Source organism: Chiloscyllium punctatum, chromosome 23 (assembly GCF_047496795.1).
Source record: "Chiloscyllium punctatum isolate Juve2018m chromosome 23, sChiPun1.3, whole genome shotgun sequence".
Classification (NCBI taxonomy): domain Eukaryota; kingdom Metazoa; phylum Chordata; class Chondrichthyes; order Orectolobiformes; family Hemiscylliidae; genus Chiloscyllium; species Chiloscyllium punctatum.
Genome location: NC_092761.1, coordinates 58,569,068 through 58,594,895, shown reverse-complemented (window position 1 = coordinate 58,594,895; position 25,828 = coordinate 58,569,068). Strand labels below are relative to the sequence as shown.

The 25,828-nt window shown below is 45.0% G+C and overlaps 1 long non-coding RNA gene across 1 annotated transcript in view; it reads right to left on the bottom strand.

The window, feature by feature from the left end:
- Positions 1–25,081, bottom strand: part of LOC140493984 (uncharacterized) — a 33,891-nt gene extending 8,810 nt beyond the window's left edge. The window contains exons 1-2 of the long non-coding RNA XR_011963821.1: positions 24,958–25,081; positions 16,064–16,170 (exon numbers count right to left, since the gene is read on the bottom strand). This is a non-coding gene — a long non-coding RNA (uncharacterized lncRNA). The remainder of the gene's footprint in view (positions 1–16,063; positions 16,171–24,957) is intronic.
- Positions 25,082–25,828: the final 747 nt, after the last annotated feature.

Sequence of the window (25,828 nt, the reverse complement as noted above, 5' to 3'; positions counted from 1 at the left end):
GGGGTCTAGAACACACCCACTCAAATACTAATCACTTACCTTCCCTCCCATCTATGAACAATGGGAGGAAACCAGAGCACCCGGAGGAAACTCATGCAGATATGGGGCGAATGTGCAATCTCCCCATAGACAGTTGCCTGAGCCTGGAATCAAACCTGGGTCCCTTGTGCTGTGAGGCAGCAGTACTAACCACTTAGCCACCTCTTTCCCTTTTGCCAAGCCAATGGCCTACTTTGGAGTCAGGGTTTGTTCTGAAGTGGTTGATAGATACTACCAAGCTGGCAATCAGATGTGCAGCTGGGGTCAGAGAGTGCTAATAGTTCACAGCATTACAGAATGCTTATAGCACAGATAAAAGCCTTTTAGTCCATCAGTATATGTACTGGTGTTTTTACTCAACACAAGCTTTCTTCAGTTAGCCCTGTAGCACTAGGGTCTTGTAGCATAGTGTGAGTGTCCCTACCTCTGGGTCAAAGGGCCCAGGTTCAGTTCCTGCCTGCTCTCAAGATATTTTAGAACATTTTTGGACAGGGTTGATTAAAATAATGAATTAAGCATGTGTTTCTCTATCTTATATCTCTAATTGCAGCTATACCATTCACCTCAACCACGTTCTGTGGTAACAAACTCCTCACTCACTCATTGGGTAAAGCAATTTCGGCAGAATTCCCTATTGGTTTCATTAGTAACTATATTACGAGAATATTGTTTTGGTTTGGACCTGCACACTCGTGTCAAAACAGCTTGACATCTGCCCTGTCAAAGTCGGCAACATTCAAAGAATCTTCATTTCAACCCAGACTTTCGCGTTTTTTCTGGTTGAAAGCCCTGTGACCTGTTCAGTTACAACATGTCAGTTCTATTGTCCTGAGACAACTGTTTTGCTTCTTTTCTATCCTTTCTATAATCTGCAGCAGAGTGCTTCACAGTAGCTCAAGTGAAGTCTAACCAAGACTCAATCCAGGTTTTGGCAGACGAAATCTAAGATGAAACGGATAACTGACTTCAGTATACCTTCATGCAGCTTGTGTTACACACTGCATTAGCTACACGTCTCGGTCCCACAAGGAGAAGGGACAAGTGGCTGGCTTGGTTCAGAGAGCAGACTGTGCAGTGCAGTGAGTGCACTCTTGTTGCTGGTGATATTGTTCTATTGGGTAGGATTGGTTCCCAGGCTGAACTAATTCTGCAGCCATAACCCCACTGGTGTCTATCAATGCAACACTGAGCCAGTCTTGCCCACAGAGGATTACATTTCTCATGGTATGCCGTTAACCTCAAGGTGTTATTGTGGCTAGTGACAGAAGCCAGGAAGAGCTGGTAACAAGAAATGTCTCAGATTTTCAATGGGAGGGGCCTTGGTACTGCCTGAGACAGGAGTGAGAGCGGCATGGGCTGGAGTGGGAGGGGCCTGGGTAGAGTGGGAGGGCTTTTGCCCAAAACGTCGATTTTCCTGCTCCTCGGATGCTGCCTGAACTGCTGTGCTTTTCCAGCACCACTCTAATCTGGAGTGGGGGAGGCTTGTGACTGGAGTGGGGGGTGCCGAAGTGGAGAGGGTGGATTTTTAGGGTTATAGGGCTGGAATCGCAGGAGTTTACCACTGGAGTGGGCAGAGTCTGGGTGGAGTGGATGGAGCCTGAATGGAGTGTGGAGGTCTGAAACAGGACTGGGAGGAGTTTGTCACTGATGTTGGGGGTCATTCACTAAAGTGGAAGGGGGGGGGAGTGTTGGCTGAGGTAGGAGGAGCATTGGGTGAAGTGGGAAAAGCATGGGGCATGAGTGGGAGTAGTCTGGGACAAGACTGGGAGGGGCCAGTTTCTGGAATACCTGTATCTTAAAGCTCATGTAGGGGGGGAGCCTAATGGTAATAGCGTGAGCAGCCGGAGGCTGAGGTGCTTCCAGAGGTGGAAGGAGTAAAATCTTGCGATTGCCTGGGGTTTGGAGCAGCTACAGGCTGGAACAGGTACAGACTGGAATAAGATATCACAAGATTAACACTAGGCCTCAGAATTACAATTAAGAAAATCAATAATCAGAGATTAACAACATGAATACAGAGAAACCTCGATTATCCAGCAGTCGATTATCCAGAATCCAATTAACCAAGTGAAATACTGCCCGCCCATGTCCTTCGGATAATCGAGGTTCCCCTGTACATCTATGAGGAAAAACATCCTCATACACTCATCATAGATTGGACAAATCATCCTTCACCTTTGTCTCAGAATATGCAAAGAGCCTTAGCTCTGTGACCCGGACCTACATGGGACACCTCTTGGCCAACTTTGCCCTGTTTGGATTGTCACTCCTTGTTGCTGGAACTTTCCTGAGAAACGGAGACAATGGAGAGCAAGCAGCAGCGCCATCAACAGGCGGTGTCCAACATTGTCATCAGCAGTGACATTTCCATCTATTTACGGCGAGACCAGGAATCTAAGAAAGAACTCGTTCACATTTACAGTGAAACTATCACAACCTTAAATCAGAAAACACTGGGCCTGGAATTTCCAAATGGCCCAATTATTGTTCCTGAAACAATCTTTGGTGTTGTGCAGGGAATCCTCTAGAATATTGTCATAAGCGGAGTTTGAAGGAATGAAGATACACTGGGCAGAACCTCAAAGTGATTACTTAATTTAGACAATTTAGAAATTTCTGCGGGGATTATGTAAGCAATTACTCAGGAAAGGTTAGACAATTAAAATCCTCGCCTGCATCCTGAGTAACATCCAACTAACTTCCGGAAGGTAGCTTGTGCAAACCCAACAACACCATCCCGAGACTCTGCACACACACTGAACCCTAACCCAATACCCACAACCAGGCGCTGGACCTAACACTCATCACACCCACCTGATACCGCCCCCCCCCCCCCCCCCCCAACCTGGCATCCACTCCCATCCAAACCCAACAACAACCCACACCCCTCCTGAACCCAAAATTGCTTCACCCGCCCATCCCCTCCCAATTCTACCCGCCTTGCAGCATGATGTTCCCCCTCCCAACACCAAATTCAAATCTCACACCCACCCTGACCTACCTTAAATGCTCCACCCTTTAGCTGGTTCTCTGGCTATCTTACCCCTGGCAACCTTCTCAGATGGCACTTGACCCACCTGGCACCTTACGTCTTGCACTCTACCCCTGCCACCCTACTTGACTGACCTGGCACTTTCCCCCCCTCAACTCACTGATCAACCTACCTGCCTGGCAAACTACCTGTTTGGAAGTGGAGGTGATGGTCTAGTGGTATCATCACTGGATTATTAATCCAGAGACGCACATAATGTTCTGGGGACCTGGGTTCAAATCCTGTTATGGCTGATGGTGAAATTTGAGTCCAATTAAAGTCTGGAATTAAGAATTTAACATTGGGGTGGCTCAGTGGTTAGCACTGCTGCCTAACAGTGCCAGGGTCCTGGGTTTGATTCCCATCTTGGGTGACTGTCTGTGTGGAGTTTGCACATTCTCCCTGTGTCTGTGTAGGTTTCCTCCCACAATCCAAAGATGTGCAGGTTAGGTAAATTGCCCATAGTGTTAGGTGCATTAGTCAGGGGTAAATATAGGGGGAGTAGGTCTGGGTGGGTTACTCTTCGGAGGGTGGCTATGGACTTGTTGGGCCGAAGAGCCTGTTTCCATACTGTAGGAAACCTAATCGAATCTTGCTCAGTCATATCCTTCAGGGAACAAAATTATTATCCGTACCTGGTCTGGCCTACATTTGACTCCACACCCACAGCAATGTCATTGCCTCTTAACAGCCCTGTATTAAAAGATGACCAATAAGTGCTGGCCTAGCCAGTGATGGCCTCATCCTGTGGGTAAAATTTAAAAAACCAACGCATACAGGAACTGTTTAAGGGGTAAGTCATAAAATACAGCAATTAGATTTCAATTAGATTAGATTCAATTAGATTACTTACAGTGTGGAAACAGGCCCTTCGGCCCAACAAGTCCACACCGCCCCGCCAAAGCGCAACCCACCCATACCCCTACATCTACCCCTTACCTAACACTACGGCCAATTTAGCATGGACAATTCACCTGACCTGCACATCTTTGGACTGTGGGAGGAAACCGGAGCACCCGGAGGAAACCCACGCAGACAAGGGGAGAACGTGCAAACTCCACACAGTCAGTCACCTGAGGCGGGAATTGAACCCGGGTCTCTGGCGCTGTGAGGCAACTCTCTGCTGTGAGGAAAAGGGGCGTGGTCAGCTATCCCGGACTGTTGTGAGTTATGAAGGACCTGTCAGAATGGAAGTATAGCTCCATATTTCTGACAGAGCCCTGCATGAGATTGCTACTCCATGGAATATCTAGCCAAGTAGTTACAGTCCAGCTTGCATTTAGATCACAACCTCAGGACTTCATCAAACCTTCCAAAGCCTATGAAGTGCAGTCATCTTTCTTTTTATTTCAAAAATATTCTTTATTCATAACAAAATATCTTTCAATGCATACACAGACACTAAAGCAGTTCAGTTCTGTACAGGAGCACATGAGAAAACAAACACACATTGGGGTTTGATTCTAGCCAACAAACAAGCCAATGGCATCTCTGACTTAAACCAAACCATATTTACATGCACTTGAGGCACTGGGAGGGTCTGATAACTGAACAGAGCTGTTCTTGTTCTCATTTCTCATCTGATTTTGCTATGCAGGGGCATGGACCCTGGTACCAACCCTTCCCCCCACCCAGCTCCCCCCCCCCCCACCCCCCCCACCCCCCTCACCTACGACTCTTCTCCAGTTAAGATCAGCCTAGCTAATGCAGTATCAGCTGGGGATGGAAATCGGGCCCTTGAAGTTCTGTTCAGTTGATGTCACACTGGGTCATGAGCCATTTAGTGTACCAAGTCCATGTCTCTCTCTCTCTCAACCAACATCAGAACATACAATCTGATTTATCTCATTGCTCTCCATGACAGCTGGCTGTGTGAACATTAGTTGCCACATTGCCTACAGTACAGCAGTAACCAAAGTCCTGGAGGATTCAGCCTCAGACTCAGAGAGTCATAGAGATGTACAGCACGGAAACAGACCCTTCAGTCCAACTTGTCCATGCCGACCAGATATCCCAACTCAATCTAGTCCCACCTGACAGCACCCGGCCCATATCCCTCCAAACCCTTCCTATTCATAAACCCATCCAAATGCCTCTTAAATGTTGCAATTGTACCAGCCTCCACCACTTCCTCTGGCAGGTCATTCCATACATGTACCACCCTCTGCATGAAAACGTTGTCCCTTAGGTCTGTTTTATATCTTTCCCCTCTCACCCTAAACCTATGCCCTCTAGTTCTGGACTCCCCACCCCAGGGAAGAGACTTTGTCTATTTACCCTATCCATGTTCCTCATGATTTTATAAACCTCTATAAGGTCACCCCTCAGCCTCCGACGGTCCAGGGAAAACAACCCCAGCCTGTTCAGCTTCTCCCTGTAGCTCAAATCCTCCAACCCTGGCAACATCCTTGTAAATCTTTTCTGAACCCTTTCAAGTTTCACAACATCTTTCTGATAGGAAGGAGACCAGAATTGCATGCAGTATTCCAACAGTGGCCTAACCAATGTCCTGTACAGCTGCAACATGACCTCCCGACTCCTGTACTCAATACACTGACCAATAAAGGAAAGCATACCAAACGCCGCCTTCACTATTCTATCTACATGCAACTCCACTTTCATGGAGCTATGAACCTGTACTCCAAGGTCTCTTTGTTCAGCAACACTCCCTATTGTGTATAAGTCCTGCTAAGATTTGCTTTCCCAAAATGCAGCACGTCACATTTATCTGAATGAAACTCCATCTGCCACTTCTCAGCCCATTGGCCCATCTGATCAAGATTCCGTTGTAATCTGAGGTAACCTTCTTTGCTGTCCACTACACCTCCAATTTTGCAGTCATCTGCAAACTTACTAACTATACCTGTTACGTTCACATCTAAATCATTTATAATAATGGCAAAAAGTATTGGAGCAAGCAATGATCCTTGTGGCACTCCACTGGTCACAGGCCTCCAATGTGAGAAACAACCCTCCACCTCCACCCTCATCTTCCAGTCGAACCAGCAACTTCAGTTACAACCAGGGTCAGAGAGAGACAGTTCCAACGTGAGGTTTGCAAGGCTTTGTTCCCTATTCTCTTCTTCTTACAGAGACATCGACTGATACACATGCAGTGAACAAATTTTCTAATATATTATATGTGATAAAGCCTTTGAACCTCCATCTGTGTTTAAGAGACATGATAAGCCACATACTGGGACGAAAGAGAAGATTTCTCCATATTGTGGCCAGAAACTGCCTTGTAATGAAACATTACATGTGCACATTTGGTGAACATCCCTTGCACTGTCCCTGTTGTGACAAAGCTTTCAGTAAGAATGGATTAAAGATGAAAATTAGAACAATCACATGTAAAAAGCCTCATTGTTGTTCAGAATGTAGTAAGCTTTAGTTACAGAAGGGGTCCAGATAAAAGAATGAAGACATGAAGGCGATAGACAATGGATAAAAGGGACAGTAACAAAGTGTGTATAAAATTGGTTCAGTGACAGGAAACAGAGCGTAATGGTTAATGGGTATTTTTAGGGTTAGAGGTAATGGAGATCCCCAGGGGAAGGTATAGGGGCCCTTGTTTATCCTATGTGTAAATGTGTGAAGGCATAAATTTGAAGCTTGCAGATAGCACAAAAATGGAAAGAATTGTAAAATGCGAGAAGGACAGTACAGAATGTCAAATAGACATTGAAAAGGAGTAACTCAAGATGGAGGACTGAAACAATTGTGACTGTAAGAGCTGTTCCTTGAGGTATTTTAAGTGTTGAAGGTGGTCTCCTCAAACTCAGGAGCAGTAATGGCTGGTTTATAAGCTGCTGCATTGTTGTGTAACTTTGAGGAAAAAAGGATCAAAATAACGGCACTTTAAACAGATAGAGAGAGAGGCAAAGGCAGAGGAAGAATCGAACCTACACTGCTGTCTGACACAGCAGTGAATCTGCACAGCTCCTGCCTTTGCTGTTTGAGTTCAGGTATCTCTGGACATCAGAGTGCATCAAGGAAAAATTAACAAACAGCAAAATTCACAACTGACCTTGGAGGAACTTGTGTGAGAGAACGCACAGCATGGGAGCAGTTAAATGCACGGTTAAAAAAATGTATCCTTGCTGTTCTTATTTTTTTGTAAATCTATAATACTGAGTAGAGTTGGTTCTTTTTTGACTATAAGTTTTATTGAGCTCTGTCACTTGATTAAATTTTAAAAATATAAAACATAGGTACAAAGTTAGCAGTGGAGCAGCGTTTATTAGAGCAGTAAGACTGTTATTTTCTGGGGGTCTGTAGATTATTAAGGAGCAAAGATGGCCTTTTGTAGAGTGATGCGTTCTTCCTATGAGATGTGGAAGTTTAGGGAGAGTGTCCATGTTACTGATGATTATGTCTGCAGGAAGTGTGTTTTGTTGTGATTCCTATCAGATCACATGGATCGGTTGGAACGACAGTTAGAGGTAATGAGGAATTTACAAGACCTAGCGGGTGTGATGGATGGCAGTTGCAAGGAGGGATCACAGATGCAGTCAGGTCAATGGGTTACCTCCAGGGAAGGTCAGAGAGGGAGGCAGGTAGTGCAGGAGTCCCCTGTAGCTAACCCCATCTCAAACAGGTATGATGTTTTTGCACACGTAGAGAGTGATGGATTCTCAGAGGAATGTAGCACGGACACAGTTCTAGGACTGGTTTTAATAAAATGTGAGGTACGTCAGGTTCCAAGCGATTGATTGTGTTAGGGGACTCTCTAGTCAGAGGCACAGACAAACATTTCTACAGTCAACAGTGAGACATTAGAATGGTGTGTTGCCTCCCTGGTGCCAGGATCGAGGATGTCTCAGAGAGGGTGCAGAATGTTCTCAAAGGGGAGAGGGATCAGCAGGAGGTCATTGTACACATTGGAACTAACGACATAGGAAGGGAAAAGAATGAAATTCTGAAGGGAGAATTTAGGAAGTTAAGCAGGAATTTAAAAAGGAGGTCCTTGAGGGTAGTAATATCTGGATTACTCCCAGTGCTACGAGCTAGTGAGGGCAGGAATAGGAGGATAGAGCAGATGAATGCATGGCTGAGGAGCTGGTGTATGGGAGAAGATTCACATTTTTGGATCATTGAAATCTCTTCTGGGATAGAAGTGACCTGTACAAGAAGGACGGATTGCACCTGAATTAGAAGGGGACTAATATACTAGCAGGAAGATTTGCTAGAGCTGCTCAGGAGGATTTAAACTAATAAGGTGGGGGGGGTGGGACCAAGGGAGATAGTGAGGAAAGAGGTCAATCTGAGACTTGTACAGTTGGGAAAAGAAGTGAGTCAAACAGTCAGGGCAGGCAGGGACAAAGCAGAGAATGAGGTAGGACTAATAAATTAAACTGCATTTATTTCAATGCAAGAGGCCTAACAGGGAAGGCAGATGAACTCAGGGCATGGTTAGGAACATGGGACTGGGATATCACAGCAATTACAGAAATATGGCTCAGGGATGGGCAGGACTGGCAGCTTGGCAGGGTACAAGTGTCTCAAGAAGGATAGAAAGGGAGGCAAGAGAGGAAGGGGAGGGGCATTTTTAATAAGGAATAACATTACGGCTGTACTTAGGGAGGATATTCCTGGGAATACATCAAGGGACGTTATCTGGCAGGAACTGAGAAATAAGAAAGGGACGATCACCTTATTGGAATTGTAGTCAGTGGGAAATTGAGAAACAAATTTGTAAGGAGATTTCCGTTATCTCTAAGAATAATAGGGAGGTTATTGGAGGGAAACTTAACTTTCCAAACATAGACTGGAACTGCCACAGTGTTAAGGGTTTAAATGGAGAGTAATTTGTTAAGTGTGTAGAAGAAAATGTTGTGATTCAGTATGTGGATGTACCTACTAGAGAAGGTCCAAAACTTGACCTACCCTTGGGAAATAAGGGAGGGCAGGTGACTGAGGTGTCAGTGGGGGAGCACTTTGGGGCCAGCGACCATAATTCTATTTGTTTTAAAATAGTATTGGAAAGGATAGACCAGATCTAAAAGTTGAAGTTCTAAATTGGAAGAAGGCTAATTTCAATGGAATTAGGCAAGAACTTTCAAAAGCTGATTGGGTGCAGATGTTCGCAGGTAAAGGGACGGCTGGAAAATGGGAAGTCTTCAGAAATGAGATAATGAGAATCCAGAGACAGTATATTCCTGTTAGGGTGAAAGGAAAGGCTAGTAGATATAGGGAATGCTGGATGACGAGAGAAATTGAGGATTTGGTAAGAAAAAGAAGGGAAGCATATGTCTGGTGTAGATAGCAGGGATTGAGTGAATCCTTAGAAGAGTATAAAGGCAGTAGGAGTAGACTTAAGAGGGAAATCAGGAGGGCAAAAAGGGGACATGCGATAGCTTTGGCAAATAGAGTTAAGGAGAATCAAAAGGGACTTAATAAGCCCATTAAGGACAAAAGGGAGAGAATAGGGCTCCTCAAAGGTCAGCAAGGCATCCTTTGTGTGGAGCCACAGGAGATGGAGGAGATACTAAATGAGTATTTTGATCAATGTTTACTGTGGAGAAGGACATGAAAGATATAGACTGTATGGAAATAGATGGTGATATCTTGAAAGATATCCATATTACAGAGGAGGAAGTGCTGGATGTCTTGTAACACAAAGTTGGATAAATCCCCAGGATCTGATCAGGTGTACCCTAGAACTCTGTGGGGAGCTAGGGAAGTGATTGCTGGGCCTCTTTCTGAGATATTTGTATCATTGATAGTCACAGGTAAGGTGCTGGAAGACTGGAGGTTGACTAGTGTGGTGCCACTATTTAAGCAAGATGATAAGGACAAGCCAGGGAACTGTAGACCAGTGAGCTTGACGTCGGTGATGGGCAAGTTGTTGGAGGGAATCCTGAGGGACAGGATGAACATGTATTTGGAAAGGCAAGGACTTATTAGGGATAGTTAACATGGCTTTGTGTGTGGGAATTCATGTCTCACAAACTTGATTGAGCTTTTTGAAGAAGTAATGAAGAAGACTGATGTGGGGCGAGCAGTGGATGTGATCTATATGGTTCCTCGTGGTTGACTAGTTAGCAAGGTTAGATCATGGAATACAGGGAGAACAAGCCATTTGGGTACAGAATTGGCTTGAAGGTAGAATACAGAGGGTGGTGATGGAGGGTTGTTTTTCAGACTGGAGGCCTGTGACCAGTGGTGTGCCACAAGGATCAGTGCTGGGTCCACTACTTTTCATGTAAATGATTTGGTTGTGAATATAGGAGGTATAGTAAGTTCGTTTGCAGATGACACCAAAATTGGAGATGTTGTGGACAGCTAAGAAGCTTACTTCAGAGTACAATGATCAGATGGGCCAATGAACTGAGGAGTGGCAGATTGAGTTTAATTTGGGTAAATGTGAGATGCTGCATTTTGGAAAGGCAAATCAGGGCAGATTTATAAACATAATGGTAAGGTTCTTGAGAGTGTTGCTGAACAGAGACCTTGGAGTGCAGGTTCATAGTTTCTTGAAAGTGGAGTCACAGGTAGATAGGATAGTGAAGAAGGCATTTAGTATACTTTCCTTTATTGGTCAGAGTATTGAGTACAGGAATTGGAGGTCATGTTGCAGCTATACAGGACATTGGTTTTTTTTGGATTACAGTGCACAATTCTGGTCTTTCTGCTATAGAAAGGATGTTATGAAACTTGAAAGATTTTCAGAAAAGATTTACAAAGATGTTGCCAGGTTTGGAGGGTTTGATCTATAGGAAGAGGCTGAATACGCTGGGGCTGTTTTCCTTGAAGCATCAGAGGCTATAAGGGTCACCTTATAGAGGTTTATAACATCATGAGGGGCATGGATAGGGTAACTAGACAAGGTCTTTTCCCAGGTGGGGGAGTCCAGAACTAGAGGGCACAGATTTAGGGTGAGAGGAGAAAGATTTAAAAGGCACCTTAGGGGCAACTTTTTCATGCAGAAGATGGTGCATGTATGGAATGAGCTGCCAGAGGAAGTGGTGGAGGCTGGTACAATCATAGCATTTAAAAGGCATCTGGATGGGTATATGAATAGGAAGGTTTTAGAGGGATATGGGCCAAGTGCTGGCAAGTGGGACTAGATTGGGTTGGGATATCTGGTTGGCATGGGTGGGTTGGACCAAAGGGTCTGCTTCCGTGCTGTACATCTCGATGACTCTCTGACTGTAAGTGGGCAGATAGGTAACGGATAGTAGTTCAATATGATGAAGTGTGAGCTGATACATTTTGGTGTGAAGAACATTGAGAGACAGTATAAAATAAAGGATAATATTTAAAAGGGAGTGAAGGAGCAGAATGTTTATGTGTGTCAATGCTGTCAATAAAGTATTCCAGGCTTTATTAACAAAAATGCATGGAATACAAGAGCAGGGAAATTATGCCAAATCTATATGGGACCCTGGCTGGTCCTCAGCTCGAGTTTTGTGTACTGTCTGTGTATCACATTTCAGAAAAAATGTGAATGCATTGGAGACAGTGCAGAAAAGGTGTATGCAAATATTTCTAAGGGCAAAGACTTTCAATTTTGAGGATAGATTGTAGATGCTTAGATGGTTTTCCATAGAGAGGGGAACGCTGAGAGCAAATTTAGGATTTTTCACAATTCTGACTGGTCTGGAGAAACTGTCCTTGCTGATAAAAGGTTGAGAACCAGAGGGTACAGTTTTAAACTGTTTCGCAAAAAAAAAAGAATGTGGGAGGAGAAAATAAAATCTATTTTTCACACAATGAATGATCAGGGTTTGGAAAGCACTGCCTAAAGTATGGTTGGGGCATTCAAAGGGCATCAGGCAATTATCTCAACAGAAACCCATGTTGAGTTCTGGGGAATGGCAGGAGCTTGGCACTAAATGCTCAGACAACCTGTCATGATGGGCTGAATAGGAGAAAGTGAGGACTGCAGATTGCAGGTTAGGAAGGCGGTGCTGATGGGCTGAATAGCCTGTTTCTGCACTGCACCAATTCCGTGATGGCACCATACAGATAATAGGCCATAACTTCAACAGCCACAGACCTCTCCTAAGCCATTGACAGTCAATGAGAATGCCAGAGTAGGAGGAAAGGAAATCATGAAGCATCAAGAAAAAGCAAATATATATAAATTGACAATTGCCCAGATACAAGAAACCACCACATGAGGTTGAGACTGGGTTCCAATCAAATGAACAATCACAAAAGCAAATTTTCACTATTACTACCACATCCAAAGCAGATCAAGTGAAGTTTGATATCCTGAACCATTTGCTGTCAAACAATTTGCATTTCACAGGACGTTATCATTCAAAAGGTAAGCTTCCAAACTCTCAATCTTTTCCTTCTAAAAGGGCAAAGGCAACTGATAAACAGGAACACCACCACCTTCAGGTTTCCCTCCAAACCGCTCAGCATCCTGACTTGGAAATATAGCACCATTCTTTCACACTTGCTGAATCAAAATCCTAGAATCACACCCCCACCAAGGCATTGTAGGCCAACCCACAACAGGAGAACTGCAGAGGTTCAAGAAGATAACTCACCACCATCTTCTCAAGAACAACATTGACAGGCCAGTCAGTGATGTCCACATCACACAAACAAATTTTTATTAAAAACTGGGCCTGTAATATTGAGAGTTTTGAAGAATGAGAGTTGAACCAGCAAAGTACTGAAAGGGACAGACTGGGGATATATAGGCATAGTGATTACCCTGGCTGCAGAGTCCATAACCAAGGGGTATAATTTAAAAATATGGGGATGCCATTTAGGACTGAGGTGAGGAGATGCATATTTACAGAAAGAGTGGTGACCCTTTGGAATTCTTTACCCCAGTGGGTTGTGGAAGCTCAGTTCCCGACTGTATGGAAAGTAGAGGATGTTAGATTACTGATCACCAAAGTCAAAAATCATTTAGTGGTATTATCACTGAAATGTTGACCCAGAGGCGAAAGTGAGGACTGCAGCTGCTGGAGATCAGAGTCGAGAGTGTGGTGCTGGAAAAGCACAGCAGGTCGGGCAGCATCGGAGGAGCAGGAAAAGTGACGCTTTGGGCAAAAGCCCTTCATCAGGAAGGGCTTTCCTGATGAAGGGCTCTTGCCCAAAATGTCAATTTTCCTGCTCCTCAGATGCTGCCCGACCTGCTGTGCTTTTCCAGCACCACACTCTCGACTGTTAATCCAGAGACTTAGGTAATGTCCTGGGGACCTAGGTTTGAATCCCTCCACGGCATATTTTGGAATTTCAATTCAATAACAAAAAACTCGGTGACCATGAATCCATTGCCAATTTATGGAAAAAAAACCCATCTGATTCACTAATGTAATTTAGGGAAGAAATCTGCCATCCTTACCTGGCCTGGCCTACATGTGACTCCAGACCCACAGTTCTGTGGTTGACACTTAACTGCCCTCTGGGCACTCAGGGATGGGCTATAAATGCTGGCCTAACCAATGACACCCTCATCCTGTAAATGAATAACAAAAAACGGTTACGGGGAGAGTCCAGGTAAAAGACATTGAAGTATTTGATCAGCCATGACCATTCTGAATGGCAGAGCGGAATCAAAGAGGTTAATGGTCCACTCCTGTTCCTATATCCATCACTTTACCATTATTATCGGATCAAGGAATCGACCCTAGACAATAGACAATAGACAATAGGTGCAGGAATAGGCCATTTGGCCCTTCGAGCCAGCACCACCATTCATTATGATCATGGCTGATCATTCAAAATCAGTATCCTGTTCCTGCCTTATCTCCATAACTCTTGATCCCACTATCTCTAAGAGCTTTATCCATCTCTTTCTTGAAAGTATCCAGAGACTTGGCCCCCACAGCCTTCTGGGGCAGAGCATTCCACACACCCACCACTCTCTGGGTGAAGAAGTTACTCCTCAACTCTGTTCTGAATGGCCTACCCCTTATTTTTAAAAACTGTGTCCTCTGGTTTGGGACTCACCCATCAGCAGAAACATGCTTCCTGCCTCCAGCATGTCTAATCCTTTAATAATCGTATACGTTTAAATCAGATCCCCTCTCATCCTTCTAAATTCAAGGGTGGCCAAGCCCAGTCGCTCCAATCATTCAACATATGACAATCCCACCATTCCGTGAATTGACCTCATGAACCTACGCTGCATTCCCTCAATAATTACAATGTCCTTCCTCAAATTTGGAGACCAAAACTGCACACAATATTCCAGGTGGCGCCTCACCAGGGACCGGTACAGCTGCAGAAGGACCTCTTTGCTTCTATACTCAATTCCTTTTGTTATGAAGGCCAGCATGTCATTAGCTTTCTTCACTGCCTGCAGTACCTGCATACTTGCTTTCATTAAGGAGATGATCCCTCAATAGCCAGAATGTCCTTTCATTGCAGTGGAGGGTACATGAGGACATGTCAGGAGCAGCATCAGGTACACCTAAAAATGACAATGCTCTGTCAAAACTAGTTGTGTGCTAAACAGAGTAAACACCAACCAACGGGTCAGATCAAACTCTTTAGTCCTGCAACGTCCAGTCATGAATGGTGGAGGACAATTACGCAACTCACTGGAGGAAGAGGCTCCACAAATATCCCCACCCTTGATGATGGAAGAGTTGAACACAACAATGCAAAAGTTAAGGCTGACGCATTTGCAACAATCTTCGGTCAGAAGGGCTGAGTGGATGATCCATCTTGGCCTCCTCCAATGGTTCCCAGCATCACAGATACCAGTCTTCAGTGAATTTAATTCACGCCATATGATATCAAGAAACAGTTGGAGACACTGGATACTGTAAAGGCTATGGGCCCTGACAACATTCCGACAATATTACTGAAGGCTTGTATTCCAAAACCTGTTCTCCCATGACCAAGCTGCTCCAGTACAGTTACAGCACAGCATCTACCAGACAGGGTGAAAAACTGGCCAGGTATGTCCTATTTAGAAAAAGCAGAATAAATCCAACCCGGTCAGTTACCAAGGCCTTTTCTCAATTATCAATAAAGTGATGGAAGTGGTCATCAATTTATTGCTCAGCAATAACCTGCTCAGTGACGTCCAGTTTGGGATCTGCCAGGGCCACCCAGCTCCTGACCTCATTACAGCCTTGCTTCAAACATGGAGAAAAGAGCTGAATTCCAGAGGGGAGGGGAGAGGGACAGCCCTTGACATCCAGGCCACGTTTGACCGAGTGTGGCATCAAGGAGCCCTAGCAAAACTGGACTCAGTAGGAATTGAATAAACCCTCAAGTGGTTGGAGTCATCCTAGTCAGCCCAGCTCCAGGACATCTCTGCAGGAGTTCCTCAGGGTAGTGTCCTCAGCCCAACCATCTTCAGCTGCTTCACCCACAACATTCCCTCCATCATAAAGTCAGAAGTGGGGATGGTATCAATAGAAAGTATATTCTCCACTAACTCTTCAGCGCTCCATCTGGAAATTCCACCCCCCCCCCCCCCCCCCCCCCCCCCCCACTTTGATACAGCTCAGTTAAAACTGCACTCCCCATACTGAAGCACAGGTAAATCTGGCTGCTGCACAGGAATAGTTGCAGAACCTACACATTCCATAATCTGCATTTCTACATCAAGCTACGGGTTTAGTTTCCACCCTACAGCAATATTAGCAGACCCATTCTCACACTTCTGTGCAGTACTGAATAAGTGCCACAGTGATTGCCTCTTTCAGTTGACACTATTGTTCTCCCACTAAGATGTGAACAATCCTATGGCACTGCTCTGAAAAAGGCCAGTGGAGATTGTCTACTGCGATATTGTCCTGGTTTCCTGACCATTAATTATCCTTCAACTAACTTCATTAAAATAAATTATTCAGTCATTATCACTTTGCTATTGTGGGACTTTGTGTGAGTGAATTGTCTGTCAACTTTTCTGTATTCCAACAGCTTTGGGAGGTCCTGGGATTGTCAATGGTGCTATATAAATGCACTTTCCTTTGTTTCAGTAGTTTGTCTCAGATGTTGATCTTGGGTATCTCAAAGTGTTGATCTGTTAGCAAGCACAGAATATTGTCTTAACTCACTTACTTAACAGGAAGAACAGAGTGGGATAAGGGGGAAGGAGCAGACATTCCTGTAGACAAAGCAGCATTGGTATAACCGGCTGAATGGCCTCATTGTGTGCTGTAATTCCTCTGAAAAGAAAAAAAAGCATAGATTAAAACATTAAAACATCTTCCTGTCACCTGTCCCAATGGATGCTCATTTTGCAGAGAATAAGGAAAACTGGAGAGGTTTGGAGTCAAATTTAAACTCAAAAACGTTCTGACTCCAACACAAAGTGTGGTAACCTCTGAGCCAGAGCGGATATATTTAAATATATGAGTTTCACCATTGGTTTTTGTTTGAGAATGAAGTGTTAAAGTGAATTGGTTAAGTGTGTCTTCTCTAAGAATAACTCTGACCTTTCAATGTGAAAACTGGAAACTCTGACCTTTCAATGTGAAAACTGGATCTCTATTGCTTCTGAAAGGTTTTAAAAGAGTGATAAGCTTTTGTCACAGGCACAAAATATTTGTTTAGCTCCTTTAAGTGACTTCCCATTGTGAGGGGACAGAGAAGCTAGCAAGGGACTCTACTAGTGTCAGGCTGATTGGACAGGCAGCAAGATCACGGGCTGAAGGAGAGCCACATTTTTATTAAATGTGAGTTGCATCAGACAGTTGCAAGAAAGCACTAAGGAACAGCAATCATTTTCAGATTAAAAGGGTTTTTGTCTCAATCTAGTGTGGGGAAATATGCTGAACTGATGTTGAGACTGGGGCTGAACAGCATTGCGGTAGGGCAGTAAGTGAATGACACACTCAGCTCATAACACATACATAAAAAGCCCAGAGATGCAGAAGGATGGGTCAGGGTTCATGGCACCTGACCCCACCCCCTTTGACACTCCAATGCAAGCACAATAGCTACCATCAGCTGGGCGCAGTTGTCTCCTCATGAAAGCACAAAACATTCTGTTTAACTTGGAAAAGTACACCCAATAATAACCCTAAAACCGCGGATAAACGCTGCTGCAAATTTTCAGGGGTCTGTGTGTAACTCCATGTGCATGTGCCTGCCCACATGTCTGTGTGTGTCTTTCTAAGTCAGTGTGTGTATCTGTTAGTCAGTATATGTCTCTGTCAGCCTGTGTGTGTGTCTATCAGTGTACGTGTGTCTCAGTCAGTGTGTGTGTGTCTGTTAGTCTGTGTATGCTTCTATCAGCCAGTGTGTGTCTCAGGCTGTGTGTGTCTGTCTATCTGTCAGTATGTGTGCGTGTGTGTCTATCAGTCTGTCAATGTGTGTCTCGGTGCATTTATATGTGTCTGTGTGCCAGTGTGAGTCTGTCTGTGTGTGCGCGTCAGTGTGTGTGCGTGTGTGTGTCAGTGTGTGTCTGTGTCAGTGTGTGCACATGTGTCAGTGTGTGTGGGTGTGTGTGTCAGTGTGTGTCAGTGTGTGTAAGTGTGTCAGTGTGCGTGTGTCAGTGTGTGTTTGCAGACCCTTAACTGAAACCATTGCTAATCCAAAGAAGCTCTTGTTACAACAACCTCTCAATGAAACTCCTTCAGGTTTCTGCTCAGAGCTGAAAACAAACCTGACTCTCTTTATAAAACTCTTAACACTTGCGCCATCCGCTGCCCATTCCTGCCAAAACCACTCACATGAGCCTCGCTCCTGCCCCATCTGTGCTATGTCACCCTTGGTCGTTGTTGAGGAATTCACAATCAGCCTGCCTGTCTGATCCCCCTGCTCAGCCATTATGTTATCAAGAGGTTTAAGCTTCAAGTACACAATGGGCAGAAACACTGAAGGGTAGGTCTGCACTGACATTAATTTAGTACAAAAGGACCACATGGGGACTGCCTTCCTAAGAGCTTGAGGTCACGGTGAAGAGCTCCTTTCTAATGCTGATTGGCTTCTCTAGGAACCCTCATTCCACAGAGATCAGATCATAGCCCAGCGGCTCCATCGCCCACGATAAACGTGGACGATCAACAACCAGCCTCTCACAGCAAGGAGACCTCCCTCAATAGGAAGCTGAATTGCTTGCAAATCCTTCCTGGTGTCACTGAAAATTAATTTTAAGATTGTCAGACTACAGGAAGCGAAGGCCTCGCAACCAATTTTCCCCAAAATTCTTTATTTTCCCTATCTCCTCATCACTCCCGGCCCCTTACCATCCCCCCCCCCCATCACCACCTCCCACTCACCATCCCACCCCTGATTACCCCCTCACATTTCCATCCTGTCATCACCCCCTTCCCCCTCACCATCCTCACCCTCTCACATTCCCAACCCCTCATCGCCTCCTTATGGTCCCCACCCCTCATCGCTCCCTCCTCTCACCAACCTAATCCCTTCACACCCCACCTCCTCATCACCCCCTTACCATCCAAACCCCATCATCATGCCCTTCCCCCACCATCATCCCCACCTCTTCATTGCCCCCTTCCCCCTCACTATTCCCACCCCCTCATTGCCCCATTCCCCTTCACCATCCTCAAATCATCACTCTCCTCCCCCTTACTGTGCCCACCCCTCATTTCCCTCAACCACTTGTTTTCCTACATCTCAGAACTGCCCCCAAAAATTTGATTACACACTCAAGTCATTTCCCCCTCATCGTCTCCACTACCCAAATCTCCCCCACCCTGTCATCACCCTGTCATTCATTCATTCCCTCACCTGTCCCCTTATGAACCCCAACTCCCTAATTATCCACACTCCTTCACTTCTCCATCCCCTCATTCCCCAACCCCCTCACCTCTCCTATTGCTTCCCTCCCATTCCAACTCATTATCTCTTCATCCCTTTACTCCCTTATTCCCCGCTTGCACCCATTCGTCTCCAACCCCCTTAACTCCCTGCCACTTGTACTCTCCCAATCCAATCTCCATCACCCCTCACCCTGTATTCTAACTTGTCTTGCCTCTTGAGCAGCATGATGGCTCAGTGGTTAGCTCTGCCCCCTCACAATGCCAGTGACCAAGGTTCAATTCCACCCTCAGGCAATTGTCTGTGTGGAGTTTGCATGCTCTACCCATGTTTGTATAGGTTTCCTCCGGGTGCTCCAGTTTCCTCCCAAAGTACAAAGATGTGGAAGTTAGGTGGATTGGTCATGCCAAATTGCCTGGTGTGACCAGGGATGTGCACCCTGGTTATCCATGGGAAATGCAACATTACCCGATAGGGTAGTGGGGACCGTCCAGTGAGATGGTCTTCAGAAGGTTGGTATGGACTCAATAGGATGAATAGCCTGCTTCCATACTGTAGGGATTCTATTGTCTCTTCCCATCTCACCCTCCTCACAATCCTTCCCACCCCCGCATCTCACTCCCTTGCCTTCTCTCCCTCTGCCAACCCTCCACTAATTTTCCTCTGACACCCTCACCACCTTCTTAAAAACCCTTCACACTGCTCTGACTCACCCCAACACTTCACTCAGTAACATGAACACTATTCCTATTCTCTGACTTTAAATCAAGAAATTAATGAATTGCTGGAAAATGGGGCACGCTCCAGGACAAAAATAGAATGGAATTTAACCCTCCAAAGGGGCCTCAGTAAAAAATCTGTTAACTCCCATCCAGCCTCACTGTCAGTAGGTGAACAGAGGCAATACGAGCGGTCAGGGATGGGGACTGCTCCTTTACTGTGACACCCAAACAAATGGTAGCAAATAATGTTTCACTTGTTATTCAGCTGTGGACACTTTACTCACACCATCTGACACTTTTGATCACCTGCAAAGACTTGTTATTCAGCCCAGCGACACTCCACTCACACCATTTGTACTTATCTGCCGACACCTTTAATTATCTGGAATTATCTTGCCATTGTCTGTTAGTGTCTACATACTGTGCATTTCCCTCCAACCGATGAAGGAGCAGTTTAGGGTCTTTTACATGGGTTGACATCTTGGTGAAAATGTCCCAAAGGTGGGATTTTGCACAAGAATTTGTTTGTAATAAACCAAAGTATGGTTGAATCTCAAATCATGATTCAAGGTAAGGAGCTGACATTCAAAGACAGCTACAGGTGAAGATGACCCTATTAAAGGAAATACCTTCTCATTTTCTATTTGATCAAATCTTCCTTACTGTTGTAAACAGTCCAGTTAGGTCATCCCATTAGCTTCCTGAACATGAAGAAGTACAAGATAATCTAAGACATTTTCTTTGCTTTCATAGAATCCCTACAGTGTGGAAGCAGGCTATTCAGCCCACACCAACCAGATTCACCCCATCCCTGTAACACTGCAGTTCCCGTGGATAATCCACCTAATCATACATCTTTGGACTGTGGAAGGAAACCAGAGCACCCAAAGGAAACCCATGCAGACACAAGAAGAGCATGCAAACTCTACATCGATGATCACCCAAGGGTGGAATTGAACCCAGGTCCCCCCTCTCCTCACTCCCTCTCCCATTTATCTCTCGCCCCCTTGGGCCACAAGTCTCATTCCTGATAAAGGGCTTCTGCTCGAAATGTCGATTCTCCTTCTCCTTGGATGCTGCCTGACTGGCTGTGCTTTTCCAGCACCCCACTCTTTGACTAGTATACACGGGTACCATGAGCACACACAGACCAAGGCTTTAGTAAGTGCTAACCACTGAGCCACCGTGCCACCCACCATGTTGGGCTTTGTCACTGCCTTCATCATTTGCCATTGGAATTTTTTTAAAAGATCAGTTTGACATTCTCCCAAAGCAGAACCCCTTAATTTGAACTCCACCTGTACAGATTCACTCATTTTTCTGTCTATGTCACTTATCATAAGCAGCCTATTGTAGGTTACATTTAAGGGATTGTATCATGAGCGTTCAAATAGTTTTGAATACCTTGGGATGTGTTCTTGATCTCACTTGGTCGTGTTACAGCATGGTTCCTGGTTCCAATCTAATCCACAACTGGAAATACCTTCTCCATGCTTAACTTTAGATAATCTTAAAAACATCAATGGGTTCTCCTCTCAGACTCCTGTTTCCAGGAAAAGTGTTTATTCTGTCTTCATAGTTATCGCATCTCGCCCTTACTTTTGAACTGTGACCCCAGGGCTCACCCATTTCAGACAGAGGTGAGGAGAATTTCTTTCTCACAAAAGCTCAGGACTCTTTGGAACTTTGGCCTTCAGAAGTGCTGTTAAGATGACAGATCAGAAACCTAAAGTACTTTGGGCATTTTAATTTCGAATTCCAAAGTGTGTTCTCCAACAAACTTGCTACACACAAAAAAAAACACACTGCAGGTGTGAATTCAGTGATGTCTGTGTGGGACTCATGAAATATCACATTTGCAGAGTGTCAGGGAAAATTCAAACAGAGAGAAAGGGAGGCCTAACAGAAAAAGACATCAATGGGGCTATCATCCACACCTCTTTGCAGAAAAACACTTCCTGGAGATACCTTTTGGGCTTTATCCTTCCATCAATATACTAAACGAAGGGATTGAAACTTACTAAAGCCCTGGTCTGTGTGTGCTCATGATACCCGTGTATACTAACTAGTCAAAAAGTGTTGTGCTGGAAAGGTACAGCCAGTCAGACAGCATCCAAGGAGAAGGAGAATCGACATTTTGAGCAGAAGCCCTTTATCAGGAATAAGACTTGCGGCCCAAGGGGGCGAGAGATAAATGGGAGGGGGGGGGGTGGTGGTGGTGTGTGTGGTGGGGTTGGGGGGAAGGTAGCTGGGAATGTGATTAGATTAGATCACCTACAGTGTGGAAACAGGCCCTTCGGCCCAACAAGTCCACGCCAACCCTCCGAAGAGCAACCCACCCACACCCATTCCTCAACATTTACCCCTTCACCTAACACTATGGGCAATTTAACATGGCCAATTCACCCAACCTGCACATTTTTGGACTGTGAGAGGAAACTGGAGCACCCGGAGAAAACCCACACAGACATGGGGACAATGTGCAAACTCCACACAGACAGTTGCCTGAGGCAGGAATTGACAGAATGCCATATGTGGAAGTGCAAGTAAATCTCTGTAGGATGTGGAAGGATCCTTTGGGGCCTTGGACGGAGGTGAGGGGAGAGGTGCAGGGGAAAGTGTAGGGAGGGGAGGGTGGGTTAGTGGGGGAGTGGGGGGGGGGGGGGGGCGTGGATATAATAAGGAAGTCGTGGAGGGAATGGTCTCTCTGGAGGTGGGGAGGGAAATATATCCCTGATGGTGGGGTCTGTTTGTGGGTGGCAGAAATGGCGGAGGATGATGTGTTGAATATGGAGGTTGGTGGGGAGGAAGGTGAGTACTGGGGTGGGAGGAGAGGAGGGGTTCTGTTCTTGTTGCAATCTGAGGAATGGGGTTCAAGGGTGGATGGGTGGGAAGTGGAGGAGATGCGCTGGAGGGTATTGTTGACCATGTGGGAGGGAAAATTGCCATCTTTGAAGAAGAAGCTATCTGGGATATCCTGTGATGGAATTGGTCCACCTAGGAGCAGATGCAGTGGAGGCAGAGGAATTATGAGTAAGGGTTAGCATTTTTACAGGAGGCAGGATGAGAGGGGGTGTAGGCCAGGTAGCTGTGGGAGTCCATGGGTTTGTAGCAGATGTCCATGTTGAGTCGATCACCAGAAGTGGAGATGGAGAGGTCCAAGAAGGGGACGGAGGTGTCCAAGATGGTCCAGGTGAACTCAAGGTCAAGGTGGAAGGTGTTTGTGAAGTGATGAACTGTTCAACTTCCTCATGGGAGCACGATGTGGTGCCGATACAGTCATTGATGTAAAGGAGGAAAAGATGGGGAATGGTGTCGGTGTCCACATACTTGATGAAGAGGCAGGCATAGCTGGGGCCTATGTGGGTGCCAAAGGCTACCCCTTTGGTCTGGAGGAAGTGGGAGGATTCAAAGGAGAAATTGTTAAGAGTGAGGGCTATTTCAACCAATCAAATGAGAGCATGAGTAGAAGGGTACTGTTTCAGTCGGCATGAGAGGAACAAATGGAGGGCTGGAAGGCCCATGTGTACAAGCCTGGGTTTGAGTGTTAGCGTTCTGTCAAAGAACTGCTCACTTGTCAGCCCTGCATCATAGGGAAAACTATTCTCTCACTAAGTGCTGCTAGCAAACCACAACAGGATTTCAACTAATCTGCACAGTCATAGAATCACACAGTACGGAAGCAGAGTCCAGCTAGTCCACACTGACCATGTTCCCAAACTAAACTAGTCCCACCTGTCTGCACTTGGCCCATCTCCCTCCAAATCTTTCCTTTTCATGTACTTATCCATTTAACCATTGTAACTGTACCTACATCCTCTACTTCCTCTGGATGTTCATTCCACACACTAATCACCATCTCTGTAAAAAAGATTCTTTTTAAATTTTTCTCCTCTCACCATAAAAATATACCCTTAGTTTAGCACTCCCCCAGACTAGGGAAAAGACCTTTGCTACTCACTTTATCTATGCCCCTCACAAGTTTATAAGCCTCTATAAAGTCACGCCTCAACCTCTGACATTCCAGTGATAAAAGCCCCAGTCTATCCAGCTTATTTTTGTCACTTAAACCTTCTATTCCTGGCAATATACCCATCAATGTTCCACTATCTACTTTTCATGGAGAGGAACTGACTTATCAGTCTTTTAAATTTTGATCTTCATTTGAATTCACTCTTACTGGCGATCTGTGTGTTACTGTGCTGTGTTACTAATCCTTTTCACATTTAGTAACTCAATCTAACGCTTTTATTGGCTCAAGAAAGCCTGGTTACATTGGTCTGTTTAAAAGATTAATTCATTTAGTCTGGGATTGGAAGAAAGCCTCCACAATTCCATTTAATTTGATTCAATACAGCATAGGAACAGGTCTTCAACACACCAAGGATATACCAATTCTAGTCCTTATTTAGACCCGCTACATATTTCCCATGCGTGGTTTCTATCCCTCTGTTCACCTCCTGTTCATGTGTCTATTAAGATAAGCCTTAAATGTTGCTAACATTGCTGCTTCTACCACCTCCATTGGAAATGCATTCCAGGCACCTACCACCCTCTGAGAAACATTTCCCCCCCACTTCTCTCCTAAACTTTTACCCTCACACCATGAACCTGTGCCCTCTTGTAGTTGTCCTATCCACGCTGGGAAAAATCCTCTGATTCTCCACCCTATCTATCTATGCCTCCCATAATTTTGTAGACCTCGATCAGGTTGCCCCTCAGCCTCCGTCTCTCCAGTGAAAACATTCTGAGTTTATCCAACCTTGCCTCATCACTAAAACCCTCCAGACCAGTAAACCTTCTCTGCGCTCTCTGTGAAGCATCCACACCCTTCTGGGAGTGTGGCAGCCCAGGCCCTGGCCATAACGAACCAGGGACTTTGAATACCGTAAAGGCAAAGGTAGATATATTCTTGATAAGCAAATGGATGACAAGCGCTCAGGGGTAAGTGGGGTTATCAGATCTGCCAAGATTGTATTGAGTATTGGAGTATGCTGAAAGAGCCCAGTGAGCTACTCCTATTTCTTATGTTTATGTGTTCAACAGCCTACAAAGGACAAACTTGTCAGAGGATCCGTTTCTAAAGAGGGGCTCTTGCCAAGACAGAGTTTACATCAGGAGACTTAAAGAATTTGAATGTGGAGAATTCAATGGAAAGTGTTCCAATGTGGATTCTTTGGATGTTCACACAAGTGCAACCTTATTTCTAGGTGACATTTAAACAATGTACATTAATAAATGTTAATACATGATGGTAATATTACAGACTCCATGTTATACAGACTCCTCCGAAAAGAGCACAAATACATGCTCTGAAGTCACAGTATAACGCATCGTTCCTCAGACTAATTTACTTAACCATTAAAATCTATACTTACGACCCCCACCAAGTACTTTCTCAATTTATTATATTAATAATTTTTAAAATATGCTCTTAACATTACAGACTGAAATATTAAACTGAAAGCATTCTCATTTAGCTCCATGCATTTCCAACCTCACCATTTGTCCTTCAAAGTCAGTTGTTCAGTGGAGATCTCACAACTCTCCCCGATCTGGTCATTAGAAATAAGGATGGAGACCAATGACCTGAATATGGTCCAGGCCGCCAGACTTTCACCAACTTAAACAAAAAAAGAGTAGGATTAGAAACAGCATCTTAACGGTTGGCAATGGTGGCACAAGTGGGCCATTGAATCGGGCTGACAACAGATTGCTACTCTTGTACTTGACTGGATTCCAATCAGGGTTTAACTCTGTAATGATGCTTTCCTGTGAAGGCAAGATCTGGTGGTGAAGACGTGCTGAGTGACGAAGATACAGCATCAGAGAAAAATGGAAACATGTCAACATTCAAGAGAAATAGCAGGCCAATAAGATTTCAGGGTTCTTGTCAAATCTTCACCCTCATTGTGCTTTCTACATGGTCTGCCTCTTACAAAAGCTGAGCCGTGTTCAGAGTACAATAACTCAGAGAGTCTGCAATTCAAATGGGCTCATCCCTCAATGCCACATCATCACATGAATTGGCCATATCATATAAATCCTCAATGGAGTGTACCAAGACTGTTGGCTGCTGGACTAAGTGCATTCAATAACAAGGCTATCGGAACTAAGCATCGGACTGAGTGAAAATCTATTAAAGCTGCACCTACATCTTGCCTGATAAAGATCTCTCTGGCAATGTGGCTGTTGCTGGTTTAAATGGAAAGCCAAGGCTCTATGGTACCTGTGGACTGGGGATTCAACAACTGATGTTTAAGTTCTTCTATCAGTCTGCCAACAGCAACAAAGGGCATTGTTAAAGACAGGGACTGCTGAGCTGGAGCAAGTACACTGTTACTTCAAAGCATACCTCACCTAAACTCACTTC